The sequence below is a fragment of the Rhinolophus ferrumequinum genome, chromosome 4, assembly GCF_004115265.2.
Source record: "Rhinolophus ferrumequinum isolate MPI-CBG mRhiFer1 chromosome 4, mRhiFer1_v1.p, whole genome shotgun sequence".
Classification (NCBI taxonomy): domain Eukaryota; kingdom Metazoa; phylum Chordata; class Mammalia; order Chiroptera; family Rhinolophidae; genus Rhinolophus; species Rhinolophus ferrumequinum.
In genome coordinates, this window is record NC_046287.1 from 49,030,489 (window position 1) to 49,053,722 (window position 23,234).

The following is a 23,234-nucleotide window of genomic DNA, read 5'->3' on the forward strand; positions in this document are numbered from 1 at the left end:
TTTTTATCACAATTAACTATCTGTTTACCACAGAAAGAGACAATAAAGAAAAGTGAGCTAACGTTCGGTAACCTGTGCAGACATAGTGTATTTTACAATTAAAAAAACCTAAAAAACAAAAAACAACAACAACAAAAATCCTTAGTCTTAGAGGTATATTATACAAAAAAAAATCATAATATAATAATATTTTTATAGATAATTAGCATATTGAACCTCACTGAACACTGTTTTTATTTTTAATTTTTTATTATTTTTTAATCTTATATATGTTACAGCCATACGGCAGGGAATCGACATCCTTTATAAGATTTGTGGTCTTGAGTGTGAGGAAGTCTTGAGTCACAGAATATCTAAGCTTTAATTATAAATTTATTATTTTAATACTTTACCTGCTCTTCTGGTTTATGTAAATGGAAATTACAGATTTGAAAGTTAGTTTTACTTCTCATAAACACAGAAGCCCTAAGTCTTTGAATCTATCTGTATGTCTCAATGTAACAGGCCCATTGATGTAGGTCAGGGAGAAAAACTAGTCCAGTGGTTTCAGTGACTTCGTGATGTAGGAAGAGTCCATATATTTTTGTTACCAATGAATTTTTTTTTGGTAGAAGAAATTAATGAAGAGAGCATTAAAAACATAACATTTCAGTTAAAAATTCAATTTCTGCTACTTCATAGCACTTTAAGCTCAGCAGATATCTAAGTTACAGTTTCATCCTCTATAAAATTATATCCATGAATGGTCCTATTTCATCTTTTCTTACCACCGAATCATATTCCGTTGCGAATATATACCACAACTTCTTTATCCATTCATCTATCAAAGGACAAATTGTCACCCCAATAAATTAAAAAAAAAATATGTCCATGAACCCCAGCACACGGAACTGAGCTAGATAACCTGTGTGAGACTTCTTGGACTATAGGAGGCATTCAATTCCTGTTTGATAATTTTTAACATCAGTTAGAAATACATTAACTCAGAGAGGTTTTGGCAGTTGGCTTACTTTTATGTAGCTATAATTATATTTTGAAATTGTATAGCCTTATAAGCACCATTTTATTTTCTATAGATTACATTTTGTGTTTATAATTTTTTCCTCATCCAAACCCAAGCCTGACTAGACCCCGAGATATTTGTTTAGCTAGATAATTGTGAGCACTGCATGGGGAATATACAAAGAAATTTATAAGATAATTCACATTATAAATAAGCTACAATGGTCCTGTGCCTCCAATCTACAGTAGGAAATATGTACATTGTCAGAGATTCCAAAAATTCTCATTTAAAATCAAACATCACTACTTCCTACACTAACTGTGTGAACATCAACTTATCTTCATCTTGCAGTGTCATGTAATTCCCTTATCTTTTAAACTAGACAGCAAACCCCAACCTTAGTGTACTGTTGTGACATTTAAATGAGATAACATACTTAAAAATGTCTAGTATGTTGCATGGAAATGTTAGACAAGAAATAGATCTTTCCTTCTTCTTTCACGTTAATCTTTATTTCCACACTATTATATGAAATAGAAGTCATGACTTGATATCTTGAATCTAAAACTTTTTTCTCAGCCTTCACTCTCCTCACAATCTATTTTCAGTTATTGACATCTACTGACCACTTGTTCTAATTTAATAGTTTTCCCCACCTGGCTATATTAAAAGAACATTTTGCATTGTATAAGGGAGAGTGTAGAGTTTTCAGGTGAATAGTCTTGCATGCAATGTACCAGCTGAGTGATTTGGGGCAAATTATTTAATCTTCCAAAGCCTCGATTTATTTTTTTATAGAAAGTGAAGATAATTTCTATCAGGCAGTTTATAGAACAAATTAGACAAAGATCCTACCATAGTGTCTGGCAAAGCATATGTGTTTAAGTTTGATAAAAGGTAAAATAATAATTATGATAAAATCTACCATTCACCAGTGCCTACTTTCTTCCTCACGTGCTCAGATTTGTATGTTGTAGAATGATCTGAATAAAATATATGTAATAAAGATTGAACATCTAATTGATTTATTAGCCAGACTTTGACAAGCCTTTTAAATATTAGCTAGCAACTAAGGTTTCAAGTTCCTTTGCTAATCTTAAACTTCTAATTCTACTCACTAGAGTATTTCACTGATTTATAAAAAGAAAAAAAAAGTTTCAGTTGGGTGAAGAAATTTATTGATGATTAGAAAATACCTAGAATATGTCCTAGATCAATAAATTTACCATTGTGTTCTCTTTTGAGCATTGTTACCTAGTCAATGCAAGATGTGGTGTAATTTTCCTATTCAATCTCTATCCCCAGTTCCCTTACTAAATCAGCAGAACATGTGCTGTACAGGTGGTGATGAATGAGGTAATGGAGTCATGTCCAGAAAACATCTAGGGAAAACTCCATTGAGAACATGGGGGTAATTAAAATATATAGAGCCTGGTATCCTAGGTAAAATCTCATTCTTTCTACGTAATAGAATTTACAGGAAGTCAGAAGTAGCTATAGTATAAGATTGATGAAAGAAATGTTGACCTGGTGAGGATATAAAGCTAGAAGTTAGGATAGAGATTGTTTTACTTCATAGCTTTTATACATTTTAATCTTTCATGGTATATATTTTTAGTATGACTGTGAAGTAAAGTAGTACTTATAGTTTATTGAAATGGTATCCATTTAGGAAGACTTCATATATTTTGAGAAATAAAGAAAAGTCTTCCTGAATTTTTTTTTTTTAATGAATTCCAGAGATGTATAAAACTAAAGAACTGAAGCAGCAGATGTTGCTGCCTTTGAGGGATACCCTCCACCTGCGGAAGTATCCCTTGTATCTACCTACTGATATTTATGATTCAACAACTTTGATTTGGATATTTGAAAAAAAGCATTTATAGAATAATTAAATGTAATATTTTCCTACTGAAACATTATCATTAAAAAACTTGTTTTCTAAAATGTTATTTCCACCAAAAAATATGTGTGTGTATATAATACTATACATACATACATACATACATATATAGTATTTATACATGTATTTTGTTTGTTTGTTTTTGTTTTGCTTTGAAAAATGTACCTAAAGGTTTTCTGAGTAGGTATATTTGGATATCAAATGAAAGGTAAAACAATGTTTAGAAGTAGAGGAAAAAGAAAATGAAGCCCAATGGAATCTTCCATTTGGCCCCCCAAGATGGGGGCCAAGCTTCTAAGGTGAATATTTCAATATATCCTGAGGACAGCGATGTGCTGCCAGACAGGGAGCAGTTTCCTTGTTGACATCCAGGTAGTTCCTACACCCACAGCTGCTGTAATGTGGCACAGCTGGGCCTCACCCCTCAGCAGATGATCCAAGAACAATACACCCATAGATAACCCATGGAGTGTCATGTGTTCCTTTGGATAAATATTATATTCCCATCCTGGAATGTGTTCAGGGATATGAGGCTGGGAAAGAAAGGAGCAAGCCATGGTATTATAGCCACACCTCCAGCCCAGCTTGTGTACCTAGAGTCTATGTAGACCGGGAAAATGTAGAGACCAGAGCCACACCCAGATGATTTCAGTGATGCTCTTGGAATACTTCTACATTGGGCCATTCATCTCACAGGATTATGTGTTGTGACTGTGACATACCGAACTACAGCTTTGGCAGGAAAATCTTTACAGAGATTGGAAGTCCCAGTGTTCTCATGTTGTTCTAGCAGAAAATAATGTAGTAATATTCTGGGGTTAAGCAAAGGAAAGAACTTCTCTTAAAACCATATTTTTATACCCTATTGAGGTTTCCAAAAAGATACCTAAGACTTACCAATTTTCAGAAAAAGTCTCCAGAATTAGATCATCTGAGATGATTTCTTAATTTTTATGAGAAATATATTTACAGAAACATATAAGATATGCTTTCCAAAAGCACATTTAGATTTATACATTTCTAAGTTTACAAATACATATATTTGTGTGCTTATATAATGATTGTCCCCTAGTATTAAATAACAATGATACAATTAGAAACTCGGATTAAAAAGCAAAATAAGAAAAGGAAAAGGTCTCTATAACTGGCCTTTTGTGGGTTACATGTCATTGAGTCAGTCCCACTCCTGGTGACACTATGAATGAGTGATGTCCTGTCATCAGCAGCCCTGCTCAGCTCCTGAAGGCTCATGTCTAGGTCTTCTTTTATGGAGTCAATCCATCTCATAACTGGTCTAACTCTTTTTATGCTGCCTTCTGTTTTTCTCAATATTACTGTCTTTTCCAAAGAACCCTGTCTTCTCATAATGTGTCTGAAGTAGGACATAACTGGCTGTATGTGTTTTCAAAAGAATACATTGAAAATTTAAAATAATCAATAATGTTCATACTAAATAAGCTGCTAGAAGACTGCAATTGTCTTTTTGGCTAAGATGAGTCCCAACATTACACCCAATAATGTTGATTAAACAAAACCTTTAGATATATTTGCAGATACAAAATGCTTATGATTTCTTGTAGCTTTGCACAGTCCTTACATAAAATAATCAGCTCATTGGCAAATCTAACAAATATAAAACTATAAAACAATTCAGAGTAATAGAAATGTTTATTAGCACTCACCTGGGCACAGGTGGAACACTGTATGATTGAAGTGCAATTCAATTCTTTAACACTTATTATATAATAATCAATATTGATTTTCTCAACTGATGCTTGAGCTAACTAAGCAATGTTGCTAATTCTATTAACTCGAGGAATGTTTGCCTTTACAAAACACTGAGATAGTAAAGGAAGAAGAAGAAGGAGAAGGAGAATGAAAAAAGAAAGTTCTCTCCCGCATTCTTTGATTTTATGACTCACTGCACACAGTATGCGCAGCATGTTGTTATGTCTTGAGGTCTACCACTACGTTCCTCAGTTTTTAATAAGAGGAGGAAGAAGAGGATTTTTGTGTAAATGTTTAATTTACAATGCAGTACCTTGACTTCTCTCTCTCTCTCTCTCTCTCAATAAGTGGGCAAGCATGTACAAATGCAAAATGAAACTTGCTTTACGAAATGGTCCTTCTGTGATTCTGTGAATCTCTTCCAAAATCAAACACCTCAATTAAGTCCCAGTGTTTCAGGCAGAGTGTTTTGAAATGTCTCTACTTGAATCCCTACCTGCACAGCTTTGCCTCACCTGTATCTCTGTTCCAACATCTGGTGGTTTTTGTGCAGAGCTTTCGGCATCAGTGGGCAGGTTTAAGGGGAGGGTATTCTCCCCTAATAACATATGAAGTAATTGGCACTGATTTACCTCAAACCCTCCTCTGATGCTCCTTCAGCAAGAATGATTTTATGCTAGAATAACTTCATGCAAATAAGGCTCTTTCTTTATTGGGAGAGGTTTAAAGGTGGAAGGAATGCAAGGAAAGGAGAGTTTGAATGTACTGTTTCCCTGGGGGCGGGGCGGGGAACTTTAATTAAAGGTCGTTCAGCTGCACTTGAAAAACAAAGTCTTTCTATATATGCATATATAAATTCACATTGAAAATAATTTTTAAAATGAGGTAAAAGAGTTATAAAGATACCAGTGAATGAAACTGCTCTATGAGGTTTATATTGTCTGGAGCTGGTCAATGGCATTTTCTGGCACCATCCAAACGTGGTCATTTCCTTTCATCTTAAGGAGCAGAATAATTCCTGACAACAGTATTGCTCCCCCTCCCATACCCCATCTTAGTCTATGGAACCAACCAGATGGAATTAATGGGTAAATGAAAAAGAAACCACACTTCATGTCACCGTGTAGATTCTAGGGACTAAGTTCACAAAATCCTAGTAGATGTTGCCTTATTATGAATATAAATGAGCTTGTTGCAGAATGAAAGTTGAGTAGTTTTCACTGGTATACATTTGCCAAATTTATGATATGTGAAACCACATTAATCATCTTCACTGCCTTCTTGCAGTCTTAAAGAGGAAAAGGGAGGGGAAAAAGAAAAAGTTTTGTTTCCGTAAACGGTCAGGTTCTTTTCCTCATAAGCTGTTGGAAACATTTTACAGTAACATGTAAGTGTTGTGACGTCATGCAGACACAGCAACATTTTAAATATCTATTTTTTTTATAGGACAAGCCATATACCATGTCTTGAAAAAGAGAATCAGTACTTGGAACATCCCATTTAAGAATTAAGTGATAAGGAATTGAACCTCAGTTTTTTCCACCCATTTAAAGAATGTGAATCAGGCTTGTGTCATAGCTTGCTCTTACTGCTTTTCTTTTAACAAAAGCATGTTCGGAAACAGGAATGGGGGCATGGGGGACTTTAATGAAGAAAATCTGTGCTGAGAAAGGACCTGAGAACCAATAAAAAGCCTCACTTAATTGACAAGCAGCTGCCTTAGCTTTGAAAGCATTTATTCAAGTACTTTTTTGGCTCTCAAAGCAAGTTGTAGAAATCTACAGATTCATATTTTCTGAGGTAAATCAAGGTGCAGAGACATTAACCATGAAAACAATTTTAAATCATCCATTTCATAACTAAAATATGCGAAAAATACCCTGTTGTTTAAAAGCTTCCAAAAAAGAAAACAGAGTCTTACAGCTTCACTTGAATTGAAAAGGAAGTTCTGGAATATTTCCTTTTGTGAATGAGGGGTTTCTGCTGCTCTCTCATTTGAGATGTGATTCCTCTTCCCCTTTAGAAGAGGCTTAAAACTCTTGGAATTTGAATGAAGCAAAGCAATAGAACCATTAAATTCTATTAAACACTATTGCTAAGACAAAGAATAAAAGGCTAAATTATTATATAAAATTATATATTTTTGTTCATCCCCAAAGTTGTAAATCTGTGGTTGTCAAGCACATGGGGTATAAAATGCAGAGACTTCATAATTTTAGTCACATAGTCTTCTCAAGGACATATATTCTTCAAATTTTTTTTACAAGCTTGTTGATGAAAGCAAAATTTAGTCAGAATATTTCAGAAATAATCAGATTGGTTCTTTGAAAATCATGTTAAAATTTACCAGTTAGCATTTATATCTTTTTCTACAATGTTAATTGTTCTCCAGTATGTTGCAAAACTAATAGATGATGATTCTCAACTCTTAAAGACTTGAGATAATAAATACAAGAATAAAAACCTTCTATGTTGTGTCTGTATATACATAATGTATAAACTATGTTAATATTGATAACATAAAATTACATGCTGTGATAAGTTTTTAAAAAAACTCAATTTTTAGTTACTTTACAATGTCAGTAAAAATCACAGGTAATTAATTTGTCAAATTAATTAAGTGTAAAGAATGATAAACTTAGGCTTGTTTGGAAATTAACATGTAGTGATAAAATCATGACACAAATTGTAAAGAAAAAACAAACTTATTTATTCTCTATTATTCTATTTGAATTACAAACATACCTCGAAAATATTACAGGTTCCATTTCAGGCCACTGTAATAAAGTGAATATCGCAATAAAGCAAATTACACACGTTTTTGTTTTCCTAGTACATATAAAAGTTATGTTTATATTATATTGCAGTCTATTGAGTGTGTTATAGCATTATGTTTTTTTTCAAAAAAGATTTACATAACTTAGTTTCAAAACACTTTATTGCTAAAAAAATTTAGCTATCACTTGAGCCTCTGACTCATCATAATCATTTTGCTAGTAAAGGGTCTTTCTTTTTTGATACAAACCTTCAATTTAAAAAACAAAATGCAGTATTTGAGAAGTATAATAAAGTGAAGGGCAATAAAACAAGTTATGCCTATGATTTATTTGAAGAATACCAAACAAATGTCAACATGGCTAGCTCGATCTAAGCAAGTTATCTTTCATGTGTATTGATAGGTTAGTTTTCTTAAAATTATGTTCTAAAGGCCAACATACCTCCCCTCCAAAATAAAAAGCAGAACATTATAAATGTTTGCACAACTATTGAAATGGGAAAATAAACTATCAGAAGTAGAGTGTACCACATGTATTTGTTTTTTATACTTCAACATGATGATTTTATTTTGAAATATGTAAACATCTAAGAAGAAAGGAGTAAAATAACAAAATCGAGAGATTTGCTTCAAAGTAAAACAGGAAGTAGTTGCTTGATAACAAATCCATGGCCTACAGCATTTTGTTTAATATGACTCCATAGTAATCTCTATGGAGATTATAGGTGTTTCTGAATAAAATAATTTAATCTATTTTAGAAAGGATACAACAATAATTCAGTTATTTAATGCTTTGTCATCTCATATTTGGTTGTTGGCTTCATCAATTAATTGCCCCTAAATTACACTCAATAATGTACCTTTCTCTCCTCTGTAAGAAAATGACATAAGCCCTCTTCTACCTAAAAGACTAACAGCTGTGTGTTTATGTAATTGAATTTAGTGTATCTTCTTACCATGTTTCCCTGAAATGAGACTTAGCCAGACCATCAGCGCTAATGCGTCTTTTGGAGCAAAAATTAATATAAGACCTGGTATTATATTATATTATATTATAAGACCAGGTATTATATTATATTGTTATGTTATGTTATGTTATGTTATGTTATGTTATGTTATGTTATGTTTTGTTATGTTATGTTATATATTAAGAGCCAGTCTTATGTTATATAAGACCGGGTAATGTAATATAAGACCGGGTCTTATGTTAGTTTTTGCTCCAAAAGATGCATTAGAGCTGATGGTCCGGCTAGGTCTTATTTTCGGGAAACACGGTAGTTAAAATGGTGGTATTTCAGATATACTTATTTTCTTCCAGTCTAGAGAAATATGTGGAAACTGAAAAAATAAAAATAAAAATAAAAATCTTGTACAAAAATTTTATTCAGCTAGGAGAAGGATTCTGATTTGGATACAAAGTACGTTTATAGCTTCAATCTCTGAACATTCCTGATCAAATCATATATATACCTAACTCTTCTATGTACCTATATTTCAGTCTGCTTGATACCCGTGTGTGTATGTGTATGTGTGTTTGAGTATATGTGAATGTATGTATGTTAAAGAGAGATAGTGAGACACAATGCAATAGTGATAGTAAGAGAAAAACACAGCGCATATTAGAGAAAGAATAACCAAAAATGGAGAGAATGAAATAGAGAAGTATATAAGACATAGGCTCAAAGTAAAGGAGACGAAACAGAGACAAAGAGAGACAGACAGACATGTGCTTGTGTGTGCGCACACACACAGAAATCAGGGTTAAATATTAGGTTAGAATTGTACGTATATAATGAAATACTTAAAGTATAGTTTCAGATAATACTATAATAAAATATTTTGAAATGCTGAAGATCAGTCATTTACAAAGCTTAGGTATGTCATTCCTAAGTAGTACAATGACAGGCCTTGGTTTGTTCAGATCTAAAGCACTATACGACCTCCACACAGAAGTGTGGAGCCATAGTTCTCAATCCTAGCCCTTCACTGGTGCCATGGGGGCTTATACTGGAGACCATCTCTGCTTTTCCTCAGGTGGAGCTACTCCCCTTGAGGGTCACTCCCATACGAAGTCTGTATCCCTTCCCGTCTACACTGTGTTCTAGGTACCCAGAACTCCAGAATTCCCTGAGAAAAAGGCCCAGCCTACTTCCAGGATCTGCAGAGACCCTGTGCTACATCCATCATCTCATCTCAAGGGTAGACAATGCCCTGTCTACGGTGCAATGTCTACTGTGCACACCCCTAGTTCCAAGAGCTGCTCAAGAGGCAGCCTAGTGGGGCATGGTGTCCACACAAGTGTGTCACAATGCAGGATAGAGCTGGGGATAGGAAGAGAAGGAGTGGAGTAAGATCTCTGAATGGTACAATTCTACTCAGTTGATAATGTCATGTTCCTGTGAGAGCTACCAGGAGTTCTCAAATTCAGCATGTGAACCCAGACTTTTGAGTCCTAATCACTACTTAAACATCACAGGAGGATGATCAATCATGCCTTATTGAGAGTTTGATTACTTAATGCAGAACTGTAGAATGTTTGAACATAGTGCATGTGGGCTTCCACTTGTCACTTTGCCCTGGCCTAGCAAATATGAGTGGTGGGTGAGATCTAGGAAGCTTAATGAAATGCAATGCCACACATCACCCCAGATCAGTTCATTCCAAATCTTCGGGGTTGGAAGATGCCTCTCGGCAGCCCAATTTGGAAAAGAGTGATTTAAAAGGATGGCAAAGTCACTCCTGACAACTGCGCACACACTAAGGAGGAGAAAAACGAAATTATATATGTTTTATAACATATATATGTTTTATAACAAGTAGATATGTTTTCTACTTGAAGAACTGATTAATAAACATACATTTTTTTATAACAGACCCACTCACCCATCTAAACCAGACATTTGTTACACTGCTGTAAATATGAACCCATTAAGAAATGGGAAATAGCATTAATATTAAACATAGCTTGCTTAATTTAATTTTACAATAGAAGACAGCACTTTAAAACAAAAGACGCCCACACTGAACTGGCTTTCATTGTTCTGTAAAAACCACCACTCAACTTGGAAAAAAAAAAATAATTCATACTATTTCTAAGCAAGTAAGAATCCCAAGGAGGAAAAAGGATCATTATCTCAATGCCTAATTAATTTTCAAAAATATTGTTATGCAGACAACTGCTCGCCTATAATACTAAGCTAAGCCTCAAATTGGGACATTTCCTGGCAATTGAAAACTTAGTAATTGCAATAGACAGAAAAAAATCAAAGGTAAAATGTTCAGTTTAAGAAGTACTATCTTGAACACAATCCTAATCAGTTGCCATATAAATGAAAAAAATAGTGTTACTATTTAGCACTTTCAAAATACTGGTACTGGGATATGAATATTTTTAGTAACCAGCTTATCGATTGTAGGCTTATTATCTTTCTTGGAATCCCATCTTCCCTAATTGAGATATTTGCATTTGGAAGTCCCTTTTAATCATCATATGTTCAGTGATCATTTGCAAAGAAGATAACAAACAAATTTATTTGGAATGTATTCAGTCATCCTAATTAGGAGAAGCTAAGACCCTCCCTTAGAAGAAATATGATGCCAGGTGTCCTCTTCTAAGTGCTTCTATAGCTCTGGCCTGTGAGAAATAGGCTTGATAATGTAATCAGACTTCTTCCTTTCAAATATCAATGAAAAATCAAAATGATTAAATTTGCCTGAGCAGTGCTCTCATTAGTTAATATCGACATTAGCATTCCAATCTGCGTTGGCAAGATGATAGGTTTCTGTGTCTCAGATTCCTGGAGACGTTTATGATAAGACAGATTTCATAAAATTCCTCCATCTTTAACTGTTGACTTTAAGAAGATTATCCCCAAAATGTAGAAAAATGAGGCATCTCCTTGATATAGAGTGTGCCACCTTGTAAGCTTTGCATCTAGTTCATAAGGACGCACTTCTTTCATTTTAGACACTGAATTTCACTTACACGTGAGTCTTGAGTTTCCCATAATTGATTGCTATTGCACTTGCTTACTTTTACTATGAAAATTCTGAACTTTGAACTATTATTCCCTAACTCTTTTAACAGGCATGTATTAGTGCTTTTATTTTAAACTTGGTGTTCAATTCATTAGTCATGTCTCTAATTTTTATTTTTTATTATCTCCTAATTAGACAGATTAACTAACTGTTCACATAGATTACAATTGTCTGCAGAAGCATTTTTATTTTCATTATTGTACCTCCTTTTTCATTTTCTTTTTACTTCTTTGTGTCATATTTTCTCCTTCCTTCCTTCTCTCCCTCCCTCCTTCCCCCTTTCCAACCCTTTCTTCCTTCCTGCTTTCCTTGCATTCTTCCTTCCTGTTAATTTTTCTGTTTCATTCTTCCTATTTGATTTAGTATATGTTTTATCTCTCACTGTACTAAAAATGCAACTCCCAGAAAAGGGATTATTTCTATCTCATTCACAAGTGTATCATCAACACCTATAATAATTTTTGGTATAAAACAATAAATTTAAAATGTTCAAAGGAAAAATTATAGACAATTTATTTCAGTAAAATGATACGCTAAAAGTAGATGATAAAAATCAATGTTACAGATGACAATAAATATAAAAAGCATAAAATTATTATATTATGGTACCAGGTAACTTTATTTTGGCAAGCAGTTCAAAAATTAATCTAACAATATCATAGTAATCTGTAAGCATGGAGAGATTCCCCAAACATTATCTACAATGCTGTTTCTAGAAATGATTGCTAAACAATTCTTTAAAATTTGTGTTTTGAAACAATGTATGAGTAGAAATAATTAAGTACAGTAGGATATAAACCTTGAATGGAGAGTATTTTTGTAATCATTAAATTTATATTTACAAAGCAATTAAAATAATGTAGAAAGGGACTTGTTTATCTTGTTACATGAATAAAGCAGAGCATAAATTTTTATTCACTGAATGATTGCAACTATGAACAAAATTTAGCATAGTGAAAAATGTTAAATAACATTTAATAAAATGTAGATGGGAGGGGTTTTGTGTATTGTTTTGTAAGAGACTATGAAAAAATTTTGAGTATTTTCCCCATGCTTTATATGTTTATTTGATTTTTAAATTTTCAAGTCTAAAAATTAAGTGAACAAATTTATTTAACAAAAAATAAATGGAATGGAATCAATAATAGGTCTAGGGAAGACATGATTCCAAGAAAGATAATAAGCCTGCAACTGATAAGCTGGTTACTAAAAATATTCTTATTTCAGTACCAATGTTTTGAAAGTGCTAAATAGTAACATCATTTTTTTCCCCACTTATATGGCAAACAAACAGTTCTTATATAAAAGAACAGTTAAAAAGACAGTTAAAATCCAATGTGAAATTGAATGTTCCATGAATTAGAGGAAAATAAAATTAAAGTTACTGTAGGTGAACATAGACTTTTTGGCACTAGCAGGTTTAAAACTGAAACGAAAGCTGTAGCTGTAAAACTAAGTTCATCAAAATTTAGAGCAGCAGTCTTCTAACTATTTGATTTTTAAATATTTTTCTTTTTTAGTTATATTTTGTTTTAAATCATAAATTGCAATTGGATTTTCCAGGTGAGAATTTTGAGGACTTGAGAGAACTAAGCTCGCAATGTTCCCAAAGGTAGCACAGAAAGTAGGTGTAAAGCAGAAAAATAATTATAGTTGTTAATTAATCAAAAATCAAGACTTTTGATTATTATTCTCTAATACCTTTACTCTTAATTCCCATGTAGTAGAGAAGAGGATTGGACCGGATATTTGTGAATAGAGGAGTAATCTTCTACTCTGTTCTAAGAATGTCTTAAAGATTAGTGGGAACGGCTGATTCCAGTAAAGCAGGGCTTGGAGCCTAATTGCCATGATTTGGCACCCAGATCTGAGGAATCTCTACTCCTCCAGAACAGGCAATAAAATTTCATTATCCACTAGCTGTTTATCATGATAAGAATATGAGATGTCATATTCCTGTTGAAAGTAACCGCAAAGAATAACCTTTTTAATATTTATAATTTAAAAAGTAACTTTTTAAAATATTTATAATTTGTTTTAACAATGACTTGGTGTTATCCGTGCCCTAATTTTACCCTAAATCACTGAGATTTTTCTGTACTTCTTCTACTTGACTGGAATATGTGGTACATGCAAAAAAAAAAAAAAGGTAAGAGATGAGGTTAGAAAGCAAATCAGACTCATTCATAAAGGACTATGAATGGCATTTTGAAATAGTTGGATGGTTTTATATATATATATATACACACACACACACACATATATATGTGTATATATATACACACACATATATGTGTGTGTGTGTGTATATATATATATACATACATATATATACATATATATATACATATATGTATATATATATACATATATATATATATATATTTAAAAGGTGACTCATAGGCAGTAGGAGTTGAGAGAGGAAATGCTTATGTTTCTTGAGAACTTCTGTTGCCATAGTAAGAAACATGGGGTAGATAGGAAAGCTCAAAAAGGAGAAGCCATGGAGAAAGAAGTGCATAACTTTAGAAGGATGATATTGCCTCTATGTACAACAGTTTCTAGTGACATAATAAAATGTGTCAGGGAGATCCAACAAGCTGCTCACAAGTTGTTTGTTACAGGCTCCCATCCTTGGCTTGCCAATTTCACGTTTTCCTTGTTATTTAACTGCACCTGTTTTCTCCTATCCATCCTCATTTCCATTTGGTCCTTGATATATATATATATATATATATATATATATATATATATATATATATATGTATGTATGTATATATATGAATCTATCACCTATATCTATCTATATCTATCTATCTATATCTACTGCCTATATATATAGATAGAGATATATAGAGGTATATATAGATATGGATATAGATATATAGATGTATAGATATGTAGATGTATATGTAGATATGTCTATATATATCTACATATCTACCTATATCTACATATCTATGTATATATAGATGTATATATATATAGATGTGTATATAGATATATAGCTGTATATATCTATTTATGTACATATCTATCTAGATATCTATATATATATCACAGAAGAAAGTTATTAGGGAAATTGAGTCTAAAGTTCTAGGACTTGATTTGTTTTAGAATGTTTTTTTCTTTAAGGAATGAAAAAAGATGAATGTATTATAGCTTAAAATATACAAGATGACTGGTTTACATTAAATAGGACAATACCAGATATTACATAGTAGCAAGTACGGATGTATATAGATATATTTATCTTTTCTTAAGATTTTTATTTAAAAATAGAGCTAACTTACAATATTATATTAGTTTCATGTGTACACCATAGTTATTCAAAATTTATATACCTAAAGAAGTGATCACCGTGATAAATCCAACAATCATATTGTGCTAACCCAATATTATTGACCATATTCCTTATGCTTTATATCACATCCCCATGAATTATTTGCTTTGTACCTGGAAATTTGGACCACTTTGTCCCCTTTACTTTTCCTACCCATTTTAAATATTTAAATTACAGCTAACATTCAATATTATTTTGTGTTAATTTCAGGTGTACAGCATAGTGGTTCTTTTTTATGGTTTCTATGTCCTTTTTTTTTTTTTTTTTTTTTTAATCCTTACTATCTCTCTGTTGAGGTTCTCACAAAGCTCCTTGAGCATCCTTGAACTCTGTCTCTGGCAGGTTGCTTGCCTCCATTTTGTTTAGTACTTTTACTGGAGTTTTCTCCTGTTCTTTCATTTGGGATTCATTTCTTTGTTTCCTCATTATGGCTGCCTCTCTCTGTTTGTTTCTATGTATTAGGTAGATCTGCTACATCTCCCAGTCTTGGCCAGGTGGCCTTATGTAGTAGGTGTTCTGTGGGGTCCCGACACAGCCTCCCTGGTTACCTGCTTCGGGTGCTTAAAGAGTGTCCCTTGTGAGGGTTGTATGTGCCCTCCTGTTATATTTGAGCCTTGATTGCTATTGACATGTTTGTCGGTGTTATTGACCAGTCATACTGATAGGCTGTAGGATTTGGCCACGTCCACAGCTTATAGACTGCTGTGCTGGGAGCTTAGGTCACTGAGTTGCCCTAGTAGGTTCTGGTGTCTGTTGAAACCACCTTTTTTATTTGTCCCTGTGGGGCTAATAGGACAGTGCTCTGCTGTGGTCTGAAGACAACCTCCAAATATAGTGTTTCTGGGGCCTATTGGGAGGAGCTTCAGTGCAGGTCCAGATCACCCACTGCCTGTGACTGGCTGGGGGCTACTTGGAAGGAGCTGCAAAGCAATTCCCAGTTGTCCGCTGACTGTGCTAAAGTTAGAGTCATACGGAAGAGGCCATGATTTGAACCGAGGACGTCTGCTGCCAGTACCTGGCCTGTGGTGGCTCTGCAAAAACCTAGGATGCTCTGAGGACAGCTGCCATCTGCTGGGTGCCTTAAAGTTCAGCTACTGATAAAGACTCATGCGGTACACTGAAGCCCCTTGCTGCCTGCCTGGGGTCTGACAGCTTTCGAAGAAAGAGTGCAAAGCAGGTGGGGCTCGTTACTCAAGGAGAAAGTGCCCCTACCACGGGGGCATTGTAGGTGTGGGTCTGGGGTATCTTGCTCCTACAGGGGGAACCTCTGTGGCCAAAATATCCCTTCTGGTACTCAACCACCACATTCAGGTTTGGGGCCAGCTCATTTCATGTCTCTGCCTCCTCCTACCAGTCTCTACGTGGTTTCTTCTTTATATCTTTAGTTATAAAACTTCTGTTCAGCTAGACTTCAGATGGTTCTCCAGGTTGGTTGTTCTATAATTTAGTTGTAAGTTGAATGTGTTCAAGGAAGTTCTCAGGCAAAGTGTTTGTTTACTCTGCCATCTTGGATCTCCTAGTTTCTCTCAAGGTGTATTTATCTATGCTATCACTAGAGATTTTCAAATGCATCATAGATTGAATCATAGAGGTATCAAAAAAAAAAAAACCTTTAGATTTTCAATTGACTGTGAAATCAAAGTTCTTATCTATAGCCCTTAAAAATTGTTACATGCCACTACCCTGCAATACAAATGCATATCTCCAGTTAGAACTGCCTCCCCTTTTCTATCAAACAAACCACACTTATTCATTTCCCCTCTTTCCTTTGTCTCCAAGCCTACAAGTTTCAGTATAACCCCTAACTTCTAAAGCATTCTTACTCTAATATTCTATTTTATATATTTTGGTACCATGTATTCTGCCGCCTGTGGAGTATTGCAACCAGTATATTGCACAAATTTGAGTCATCAGAAGCAATTTTAATGTGTCTTTCTTTCATTTTACTTTTAAAATGTCTACTATGGAAACTTCTCCATATGTCTCTGGATGAAAATTCAGACAGTCTCATGGCTTTTTTAATAACTCTTTTTTGGCAAAATTTCCTTTGGTTATTAAAGAAACCTTTACAAAAATCTCAAATCAGTTCTTAGAATGTCCATCCACACGGAATAGTCAAATTTATAATTTCTTTCAAAGTTGAAGCTGCTCCACTTCTCCAACTCCAGCTGGCTGTGAACTAGCTACCTGCAGCCAGGGAAAGAGCTGGACGTGACTCCCTCCCTCATGCTCATCACCTCCCTCTTCACTCATTACCATGTTTCCCCAAAAATAAGACCTAGCTGAGTCATCAGCTCTAATGCGTCTTTTGGAGCAAAAATTAACATAAGACCCAATCTTATTTTAATATAATATAAGACTGGGTATAACATAATATAATATAATATAATATAATAACATAATATAATATCGGGTCTTATATAAGACCAGGTCTTTAATATAATATAATATAATATAATATAATATAATATAATATAATATCAGGTCTTATATTAATTTTTGCTCCAAAAGATGCATTAGAGCCGATGATCTGGCTAGGTCTTATGTTTGGGAAAACACGGTAAGTAGTATTTCTAATTATTTAGGTATTGACGGGAGGAGAGAAAAGGGAAGCAAGAAAGTCTAACTTTGTAAATGGAGCTGCTGAATGTGAACTTTAGGTTACTGGTAACTGCTCATGTATACCATATATCACTACCTCTTCTGATTGGCACTTGGAGTACTGTGGTGACCTAACCCCCATTGCCAGGACCACTGCACCTGTGGCCTTTGATGCAGTCAGTGCGTGATCCTCTGGCTTATCATCTATGTGCCTGTCAGTCTCTAGGGACCCTGTGATGCCCTCACAACTCTAGGATGAGGACTGTATCCCCTTTTAGGTTGTCCTGTTAAACAGGTACATCTAGATTAGTGTTTGATTGAATAACTGAAAAATATAGCTATCAGAGGTGTTATTTAAGCTGCCTGAAAAATCTCAAAGGCAAACAGCACTGTTGGGCATGATGGTGGACATAAACAAAAGGTAGCTTCTTGACTGAGTTTGATCTGTTTCACTTGAGTTTTCCAGGACACAGAATCTGTGGTCCTCATAAACCTGAGAGAGATCCAGAATTAAATCATGTTAAATTATGTTTAACAGGACCTAAAAGGGGATACAGTCCTCATCCTAGAGTTGTGAGGGCATCACAGGGTCCCTAGAGACTGACAGGCACATAGATGATAAGCCAGAGGATCACGCACTGACTGCATCAAAGGCCACAGGTGCAGTGGTCCTGGCAATGGGGGTTAGGTCACCACAGTACTCCAAGTGCCAATCAGAAGAGGTAGTGATATATGGTATACATGAGCAGTTACCAGTAACCTAAAGTTCACATTCAGCAGCTCCATTTACAAAGTTAGACTTTCTTGCTCCCCTTTTCTCTTCTCCATGCATACCCCTCAATACCTAAATAGTTAGAAATACTACTTACCGTGTTTTCCCAAACATAAGACCTAGCCAGACCATCGGCTCTAATGCATCTTTTGGAGCAAAAATTAATATAAGACCTGGTATTATATTATATTATTATATTATGTTATGTTATGTTATGTTATGTTATGTTATATTATATTATATTATATTATATTATATTATATTATATTATATTATATAAGACCCGGTCTTATGTTATATTGAAATAAGACCGGGTCTTACATTAATTTTTGCTCCAAAAGACACATTAGAGCTGATGGCTCAGCAAGGTCTTATTTTCGGGAAAACAGGGTAATGAGTGAAGAGGGAGATGAAGAGCATGAGGGAGGGAGCCAAGCCCAGCTCTTTCCCTGGCTGCAGGTAGCTAGTTCACAGCCAGCTGGAGTTGGAGAAGTGGAGCAGCTTCAACTTTGAAAGAAATGTTCACAATCATGTGAGCCATTTCCTCAAAATCTCTCTCTCTCTCTCTCTCTCTCTCTCTCTCTCTCTCTCTCTCTCTGTCTCTCTCTCTCCTCCATATACATATGTATATGTATTAGAAGAAATCTGGCTGATACACCACTGTCCCATACCCCCAAATATAGGAGACAAGTTTTGAACTTTAGAAATGATCCAGTGAAGCGTTTGTCACTTAGCTTGAATTGAGAGACATGAGGCCCATCCACACATCCTCTTTGAGTCGCTCTGAACGCACAACAAAAAAATCCTATATATGTATGTATGTAGGTATGTATGTATATGTGTATGTATGCATTTATTTATTTATTTATTTATTTATTTATTTATTTATTTATTTATTTATAAGGAGGACACAGCTCACAGTGGCCCATGCGGGGATTGAACCGGCAACCTTGGTGTTTTTAGCACTATGCTCTAACCAACTGAGCTAACTGGCCACCCCAAACAAATCCTTTTTAAAGCATCCTTCTTTTTATTCTCATAGCTCTTTTACATCTTGTTATGAGTACGCATTAACTAATTCCTGGTACCTTAGAACAATTTCAATTGAATTAGATAGCTCCTTCTTATGTCTGATGTGTATCATTAAGTTTCTTGGTCTAAACTGGCACTTCCTTATCCTTAAATGAGATTATATGAATTATATGAATATGTGACAAGCAATACAAAAAAATTGATCCACAGGTTATGATGTGACCAACCACATATATGTTTGTTACATAGTTTATGGCACTATGCTTTTGAGGGGGGCAAAATTTACAAACACTTTGTTTAACTTGCATAGGAAGTTAAGAAAATTAAAACCGTAATCTAAAGTCATTGTATGTGGACACTGAAAAGATGATGCTCTTTTGAAATGGTGAAGACGAGAGTAAAAGGAAAAGAACATTTTGATTGTAAAGAACAGCAGAAGTAAATTTATAGGTGTATCAATGGTGAGGTTGAAAGGAAGAAAAAATGAAAAATAAAAGGAACAGTGTGGTGGAAATAGAAGCTATATTGTGAGGGCTAGTGGAATATAAAATTGGAACGTCAGAATTGAGTTGGGTAGGGTTAGTGTAGGTATTGACAGTCAAACAGATCAATGTATACTTGATATGATAGTCATCATAGTTAGAGAAGCAAACGATTGATGTGTAATGAGTTGGGCAGGTATATACAAGGTGAGGCCTGGCAGGGTAGGAAAAATTATGAAGAATAATAAAAAATTTTGAAAGACAACAAACTAGCTAGAATTCTTTTGCAAAGATGTTATGAGTGAAGTCCTTTGTTAGAAGAAAGCCAGAAACAGGTGATAAATCACTAAACCTGAAAGGTATTTCAGTGGATTATGAATTCCAACTCTCCATGTTATTGTTACAAGGTTAGGATGTGTCCTGTCCAGAGAAAGGAGTAGTTAGTGTCAGAGCTGGGACTACACATATTTATGCAGATTTCTAGATGTGTATTATTGTCCCATAATTTTAATTGAAATATATCTACTTGAAATAACTTAGAAGTAATCTTACTTCAGACATACGATGTTGTTCTCCCCAATGCCATTCAGAAACATTGATGGTATGTACACTCATAAAAAAAAAAAAAAAAGAAAAAGAAAAATCCTAAAGCCCCAAATATATGATAAAATATGGTAATAAAGTATAAGTATTTTTATTTACCTATGCCAAATTGAAAGCATTTTGTTCCCAGTTCAGTTTTCATTAATTTTTTAATCTGTTTTATTTAAATGTCTATGCATTAACTTAAAAAAATGTATTACCACCATGAAAAGAGAAAATAAACAGTTGTGTCTAAATATAACACGGGGGTATAGTTCTATTTTTTCTTTTTTTTTTCTTTTTTCTTTTTTTCTCAGTAGGCCTGTTCCATCCTTTGTGAATTTTTGGCAGCTGAATACTAAATCTGAGAAGGACGGATGAGTGGGTACTTTGCTTTAAGGAGTGCTTTTGAAATAGGTATTTAAGGTTTTTGAAAAGTTATTTACAGGAATAGATTGGATAAAATAGCAACATACAACACAGAAGTGGCAGCAACAGCAACAGCTTTCTTTCTCACTCTCAGTGGTAGGGAAGCACTTATGATAATTGCTAGACAAGTGGTAAACACGGTTGGAAGTATGAGATTGATTTCTACTCTACCCCACCCTCAGGATTTAATATTTTTGTAATTATACATTGTCTTTAATCTTTATTTTGGAATTAACAAAAATTCCCAGCACATTTTTCTTTTAATTAAGATTCCTAAAAATAAAATAATAATAAATTAAATGTAAGTGAGACAGAATCTGGATGTAACAAGCATAGTCATTTAACAAATGTGCTTTATATACGTGAAAGCTACTTATATGAAAACTTCTGCCTAGCCTGGAGTAACTGTTTATTAGATATTTTTGAATAAATCAATAAATATTTACGTAAAGTGGACCCAGTAATTACAGAAAGTCTCCCTTTTTGTCAAGTAAAACAATGTTTGCACTCATAAAAACATAATTATACTAGCAAATGAAAATATCAATTTAAGTTCCTACAGTTTTTCACTTCAATTCTTTCATTTTGTTTGATAGTATCTTACAGTCTTTGCACCATTCAAGGACAGTGTAAGAACTGATTTGAATCTCATGTTTATATTCTGACGTTATGAATGATATTAAATAGTTTGAGAAATGACATGGAATTTTTCTAAATGGCAGTTTAGAAGGTAAATGATCAGTTCTAATAAATACCAAAGCTATGACAATTGTTAGTTGCAGAACTATTAGAATTGGAAGCATCCCACCATCTGTTATTTGAACAGATTTGGAATGATTTGCATATGTTGCTTCATTCAAAATGTTTGATTTTAGAGACAAGGACACACATTAGCATAGTGCTTATTTTAGCCTCTGGGATCAGAGATTCAAAATGTACAGCATCTTTGGCAGAAGTGTTTTTCAGTACATAGATTCCCTTCTATAGTTTATGAATATAAGGTACAATATTGTACCTCCCGGGGTGGGACATACTTCAACTATCTCAACTGAAGAAATCTGGAACAATCACCAGTCCATCCCCCCAAAATCCTCAACTGAAGATGCTCTAACATTTTTACCAAATATGTTAGAGAGATAGTTCTTAGACAATCAACATCCCAATTGAGAGAAACAAACAAACAAAAAGCCAAACAAACAAGAAAACTGCATAAAATGTCATGTCAGAAAACAAACAAAACAAAATTGAAGATATTAAAGAACTGCTGATTCAACCAGAAACCAGACATGCAGTCATCAAGATCTTAAGAGTGTTTTCAGAGAAGTGGACATTCTTTATGCTGCTTTTTCCTATGGTCATGCACCATTGTTTGGTGCAGGATAAGAACCTAAGAATTTAGGCAAGGCTGACGCTAAAATTTAGAGAAGCTAGTGGAGCTTTAAATAATCTCAGATGGAAGAAGAGACAAAAATTGCAGTATGGGCAGCCAGGAATTCAGAGTAATATCTCAGTGACTAAGGAGTACAAAAATAAACTTTAGATCCTACAGATTCTTCCCCAAGGATTTATAAAATTGTTAAAGTCTATTGGGCAAGAAGCTAAGAAATGAAACAAAACAAAAACTAACATAGCCTAGTAGTTCGTAAAACAGATTGCTAATATCAGCTAAAGCTAAAAACATAGCCTGATCCAGCACTTCCAAATCCTAGTGGTAACCAGCAGAATAGTGTACATATGTTTATATGAATATACATATATGTGTGCATCAAAATATATTTTTATGAAGTGATCCCCCGATAAGTCCAGTGCCCATCTGACACCCTACATAATCTTTACAACATTATTGATTATAATGCCCATACTGTGTTTCATACCCTGTGACTATATTGGGACTAGTAATTTGTACTTTCTAATCCCTTCACCTTCTCTCCCATCTCCACCCCCCTCCCATCTAGCAACCATAGTTTTCTTTCTACATATCTCTGAGTCTGTTTCTGTTTTATTTGTTCATTTATTCTGTTCTTTAGATTCCATACATAAGTGAGATCATACGGTATTTGTCTTTCTCAGTCTTACTTAATAGACTGTGTAGATGCCTGACCACTGCACTATACACCAGAAGCTGAAATAGAATAATACTGAATGTCAACTATAATTAAATTTATATAGTCATGGGATGTAAAGTACAGTCAGTGGTATTGTAACAGCTATATATGAGGTCAGAGGGGTAGCAGATTAAGGGAGTTATCACTTTGTGAGGGGTGTAAACATCTAACTATTGTATCATGTTGTACACTTGAAACTAAAAAAAAAGGATATTTTTAATAATGTTAATGACAGCAACATTCATAACTGCTAAAATCTGAGAATATGTCGAGTGTCCATGAACAAAAAATATGGATAAATTGTATGACATATGCATACAATGGTAGTAATTAGAATGAATAAACATGTATAAGGAAGAATCTCAGAGGTTGAGTTTCAAGTGAAAGACATCAAAAGAGTATAAACTGTGTGTGTACACACACACATATATACCAGAGGT

General features: G+C 34.1%; 1 non-coding gene across 1 annotated transcript; it reads right to left on the reverse strand.

The window, feature by feature from the left end:
• Window positions 1-19,085: 19,085 nt before the first annotated feature.
• On the reverse strand, window positions 19,086-19,159 carry TRNAF-AAA (transfer RNA phenylalanine (anticodon AAA)). Its single transcript has one exon. It is a non-coding gene; the product is annotated as a tRNA-Phe (tRNA).
• Window positions 19,160-23,234: the final 4,075 nt, after the last annotated feature.